The sequence below is a fragment of the Myotis brandtii genome, unplaced genomic scaffold (genome assembly GCF_000412655.1).
Source record: "Myotis brandtii unplaced genomic scaffold, ASM41265v1 scaffold573, whole genome shotgun sequence".
In the NCBI taxonomy this organism is placed as follows: domain Eukaryota; kingdom Metazoa; phylum Chordata; class Mammalia; order Chiroptera; family Vespertilionidae; genus Myotis; species Myotis brandtii.
The window spans coordinates 132,087-138,101 of NW_005370145.1; the positions used below are offsets into that span (position 1 = coordinate 132,087).

A 6,015-nucleotide genomic window follows, 5' to 3' on the forward strand; every position below is an offset into this window, starting at 1 on the left:
GTTTCATGGAGAAGCCTGGGCTGGGGGACTGGGCTGGGGGAGGGGGGCGCAGTTAAGACACAATATGGAGAGAAAGAGAGAGGGAGAGAGACCACACAGAGGAACACCAGGCCCCCAACATGTGAGCAAAGCCTTCTGGGAGCTTCCAGAGCAGCACAGCCAATGGCTGGATGCATCCAAGCATATAACATAGCCAATACCACACGGTCCACCTGACCTCGCCCTTTCTGTGTGACTGTATTTGGAGATGAGGCCTTTAAGGAGGTCATTAAGGTTAAATCAGGTCATACGGGCGGGGCCCGAATCCAATAGAGTTGATGTCCCTATAAGAAGAGGAAAAAAAAAAAAAGAGGAAAAGACATCAGGAATGCACACACAGAGGAAAGACCATGTGGGGACACAGAGAGAAGACAGCTGCTTACAAGCCAGAAAGAGTGGTCTCACTTGGACTTCTCGCTTCCAGAACTACAAAAAAATAAATGTCTGCTGTTTAAGCCACCCATTCTGTGGTATTCTGTTACGGCAGCTCAAGCAAACTAATGCACTTAGGCCAGTGGTTCTCAACCTTCTGGCCCTTTAAATACAGTTCCTCATGTTGTGACCCAACCATAAAATTCTTTTCGTTGCTACTTCATAACTGTAATGTTGCTACTGTTAGAATCGTAATGTAAATATCTGATATGCAGGATGGTCTTAGGCGACCCCTGTGAAAGGGTCATTTGACCCACAGATTGAGAACCACTGACTTAGGCAAAAAGACAGCATTTTTAAATAGGACATATGAAAAGATACATCAAGTCAAAAGATGGAAATAAATCAGATAAATTATCCTCTCAAAATAGACTTAACTGCACCAGGCTGGTGTGGTTCAGTGGCTTAGTGTCAACCCATGAACCAGGAGGTCACAATTCAATTCCCCATCAGGGCACAGGCCCGGGTTGCAGGCTCAGTCCCCAGTAGGGGGTGTATAGGAGGCAGTGGATCAATTATTTTCTCTCATCAGTGCTGTTTCAATCTCTCCCTCCTTCTCCCTTCCTTTCTGAAATCAATAAAAAATATTTCTTAAAAGAAATAGACTCAGCAATAAACAGGGCAAAGGTTTTAAAATATCCTGGATAGTTTATTTGCTAAATGAGTGAATCTTGCTTCTACAAAACAAGAGCAGGAAATCACACCAGAGGAACAACTGATAACAGGAGAACAGTTTGGGGGTGTGACATGACGGTGGATAATTTCAAACACGATGGAGCATGTGAAGAGCCAATTGGTAATAGCAGGAAACAGAATCAGTGATGTAGACAGAGATGGTAAATTTCCCCCAAACTCAAAGCTACAGAAAAAAAGATTGTGCAGCGGTGTTCGTAGCAGCATTACTCACAATAGCCAAAGGGTGGAAGCAGGGCAAGTCCAGTGATGGATGAACGGATAGGCGAAAGGAATATTATTCAGCCTTAAAAGGAAGGGAAATCTGCCCGGCCAGTGGCTCAGTGGTTGAGTGTCAACCTATGAACCAGAAGATCACGACTCGATTCCCCGTCAGGGCACATGCCCGGATTGCAGGCTCGATCCCCAGTGTGGGGCGTGCGGGAGGCAGCCGAACAATGATTCTCTCCCATCATTGATGTTTCTCTCTCTCCCTTCCTCTCTGAAATCAATTTTTAAAAAAATTTTTAAAGAAGGAAATTCTGACACATGCTACAATATAGATAAACCTTAACAAGGTTATGTTAAGTAAAATAAGGCAGTCACAAAAAGACAAATACTGTATGTTCGCATTTATATGAGGTGCCTAGAGTAGTCCCATTCACAGACAGAAGAAGGAGTTGGGGTGGTAAATATAGGGAGTAAACATTTAATGGGTATACAGTTTCAGGTTAGCAAGATAAAAAAAAAAGTTCTGGAGATGGGAGGTAGTGATAGTCTCACACATTTATACTTAATGCCATCAAGCTGTACACTTAAAAATGGTCTAAATCAGCAGTTCTCAACCTGTGGGTCGCGACCCCTTTGGGGGTCGAACAACCCTTTCACAGGGGTCGCCTAAGACCATCGAAAAACACATATATAATTACATATTGTTTTTGTGATGAATCACTATGCTTTCATTATGTTCAATTTGTAACAATGAAAATACATCCTGCATATCAGATATTTACATGACAATTCATAACAGTAGCAAAATTACAGTTATGAAGTAGCAACGAAAATAATTTTATGGTTGGGGGTCACCACAACATGAGGAACCGTATTAAAGGGTCGCGGCATTAGGAAGGTTGAGAACCACTGGTCTAAATGGTTACAAAACCGAATATGGAGAACACGTTTCCAGGCTTGGAAAAAAGTTTTTGGAGAAGAATCCAATGAGTTTACCGATGATTTGGGAGAAAAGAGTGTCTTGAGACTGTGTCCAACCGAGGAAGCAGCAGTGGAGCTCCTCAGCGAAGTCCTCAGTGGGAACACGTGGCACCTGAGGCACTAGCCAAGGCTGCGCATCAGGGCGGTGCCTGTCCCGGCCCAACTCTGATCCGATAGAGGCCGCCCTCCCACAGGACGTGTTGGGAATTTGGGTGGATCCCACAGATTCGACTTATCATTATGCACAAGGTTCTGCTGACACTCAATCCATCTGAGGAATCTTCCCCAGGGACTTCAGTGTGCCCCCATTTTAATCGGTGTCTATGACACACAGACAGGGGTGCCCCTGATGGGAGTCATCAGCCAACCTTTCCTAAGACCCAAACACCCTCAGATGGAAAGGACGGTGCTACTGGGGCCTTTCTTGCATGGGAACCAACATCTATTCATTTCATCTCTGAAAGAAATGGCAGTGAGCCTTGGCCAGTTTGGCTCAGTGGATAGGGCTTCGGCCTGCAGACTGAAGGGTCCCGGGTTCGATTCTGCTCAAGGACACATTCCCCGGGTTGCGGGCTTGATCCCCAGGAGGGGGCGTGCAGGAGGCAGCCAATTGATGCTTCTTTCATTGTTGATGTTTCTATCTCTCTCTCCCTCTCCTTTCCTCTCTGAAATCAACAAAAATATATTTTTTTTGAGAAAGAGAAAAGAAATGGCAGTGAACCTCAGAGCCAACTGGCTGAAAACACCAGCTCCGAGGCGGAACTCTCTCGCCGTTTTTCAGCTGTCATTAGCACAGGCGAAAAGGGGCCTAGCAAAGCGGCATTGTCGTGTGTGTGTGTGTGTGTGTGTGTGTGTGTGTGTGTGTGTGTGTGTGTGGAGACTGCACATTGTGGGCAGCGGGGCTGGTTACATGTGCGTGTGTGTTGCCCAAGGCCTGTGGACCTTTACATCTTTGCAGAAGATGCCACATTCGAACGGGGCCCCTGTGCTGCTCATGCCATACTCAGGGCCAGGGCAGGGGATGGTAGACTTTAAAGAACGCGTGGATAGACATCCAGACGCGGGGCTTCCCTTGGCACAGCTGGTGTACCACGTGGCAAACGAGGGCCCCGTGGAGTGGATGGCGGGGCCCGCAGGGAGGACTAACTGCGTACCCTTCTTCTCCACCCTCTTTTTCTCCATGGCGCTTGTCGGCGTGTCATATATCATGCATTTGGGTGTGGTTACTCCCTTCCTGCCCATACAGGAATACAGGCTCATCGAGAGCAGGACTTGTCTCTCAGACCTGGCTCGCAGGGTCTGGGTCGGTACTTGCACACGGTCTGTTTCCAACACCAGCAAGTCCGTATTACAGGAGTGAATGGGTGGCCCGTGTCTCTCTCTACGGTGGGGTCTCTCTTTTCCACGTCCAGCGCGGAAAGAGGGTGGTCTGGTTCTTCGAGTAGGGGCTGCTGGGGATTGAGAATATGAAAGAGACAAGACACAAAGATGGAAGAAAAAAGCTGGGACCTGGTGGGACCGCTGCCCTCTCCTGATGGAGAGACAGAGACCCAGCACCAAACCCGCTTTTTTAACTTTATACCCCCAATACCAGGAAGTAACGTCAGTTCTGGGCGATTCCTGTTCATTCCTGGTGCTCTGCTGGATTTACATAATGAAACCCACTCCCGACACCTGGGCAAAGATGAAAGTCAAGCTGAGAACACTTCTGCCTTTTTGGTAAGATGTGGATCCAGGACGTGGCTCTGCCTGTCGCCTTGGATTCGGCTGACAATTATTAAACAAATACCCATGTGCCTTCCCAGGGGCCCTCTACATCTCTCCCTGTCTGGATGCCAGCTCTGTGAACTCAGGAACTACCTTCCTCACCACTCAACCTCCATGCCCAGCACCAGGCCCCCCAAAAAGCGAGGGAAGGGGAGAGCCCACCCTCTGTAAGAGGGACGCCCTGTCTGAAGGCATAAGGAGAAGACCAGGGCTTTTGGAGTCAAACACAAGTTGGAGTTCTGGTCATGCTGCTTATTAGCTCTACGTGAATGATGGACCAGCTACTTACGATCTCTGAGCTTCCACTTCTTCCGCTGGAAATGGACATGGTAATAATACCTGCCTTGCGTTGTCCTTGTGGGAATTAAGTGCGTTAGTGGAAGAAAAGGCCTCAAACACTGAGCCTGTACACAAAGCCCGTCTCAGAGTAGGTCCTCGATAAAAAGCCATTCCCTTCCTCCTTCCTGCCTCCTCCAGTTGCTGCAAAGAAAGCTCTCCTCCCCCTGATGTTCGGGTGTCCACCTGCACCCACTCCCTGGGGGAGAGGCCACAACAGGAACTAGGGAGCCTGAAAGCAGCTGGGACCCGGAGGAAAGCCCCCGCTTCCTGTGGCTCGGGCAGCGGGTGGGCGAGAAGAACGGGCCCTTGGCTGGGGACTCAGAGACAACCAAGAAGTTGGACAGGAAGTGAAAGGAGGCATGAGGCAAAGGGGAAACAGCAGCTTCACCCCTGACCCCTTCTGGACGGTGCACACACTCCTACATCACAAAATGAGGAACCAGGAGAGCCAGCAGGAAGGGACAAGTGGGGGAGACTCACCAAGGAGGAGGAGAGTCAAAACGGCCCCATCTGGGCAGAGCCACACACACACACACACACACACACACACACACTCACTCACCCCAATCCTTCAAGCCCCGTTACCCTGCTCTCACCGGGCTGGTCCCTGGCCACTGGCTATGCTGGCTGCAGGTCTGTGTCTGCTCCCACACTTACCTGCACCCACCCGCCTGCAGCCCGCGACAGGCCTCATTCTCCCTGCCTGGCTTACCAGCTCCATGTCACCCAGACTTTCCGTGGGGTGGACGCACTGTGTTGAGAGGACAAGCATGCCCTTAAAGTTCACAAGGGTCCTGGTGATGGACTCAGACCCCACCGTGTGCAGCCCAGGGCTTGTGCCGGGGGACAGACATGAACAGGGACCGCTCCCTCAAGACCACAGATGAGAGGGAAACACGGACTCATACACAGCACAAGCTCAGGAAGAAGGGGGGTGATTCGAGGGGCCGGGGGGGCGGGACTTTCTGGAGAAGATGGCGGCTCAGCTGCCCTTGGGGGAGCCTCACCCACACCCTCTCCCCCCCGCCCCAAGATCAGAGGATGGTCAACTCTAGGAGATCCACGGCCACACCATAGAGTGTTTATCTTAATACACTTCTGTTTTTAATATAAAAATAATTTTAAATTAAATATTACTGAGTTGAGCCCTAGCTGGTTTGGCTCAGTGGATAGAGCGTCGGCCTACAGACCAAAGGGTCCCCGGTTTGATTCCGGTCAAGGGCACCTACCTCAGCTGCAGGCTCCTTCCCGGCCCAGGCCCTGGTCAGGGCAGGTGCAGGAGGCAACCAATAGATGTGTTTCTCTCACATCGATGTTTCTCTCTGTCTTTCTCTCTCTCGTCCACTCTCCCTAAAAATCAATGCAAAAATATCCTTGGGTGAGGATTTTATATATATATATATATATATATATTACTGAGTTGAAATGGATTTTCCAAGGAAAATGCACTGATACATGACCAAGCAATGACATAATCGCATGCATTGAAAGCTTATTGTACGCCAGGCTTTGGACAACATGCTCTACCTCCACTACCTCAGTTAAGCTTAATAA

General features: G+C 49.3%; 1 pseudogene; it reads left to right on the forward strand.

The window, feature by feature from the left end:
* The first annotated feature begins 2,310 nt into the window (after window positions 1-2,310).
* Window positions 2,311-2,816, forward strand: LOC102263056 (annotated as a pseudogene).
* Window positions 2,817-6,015: the final 3,199 nt, after the last annotated feature.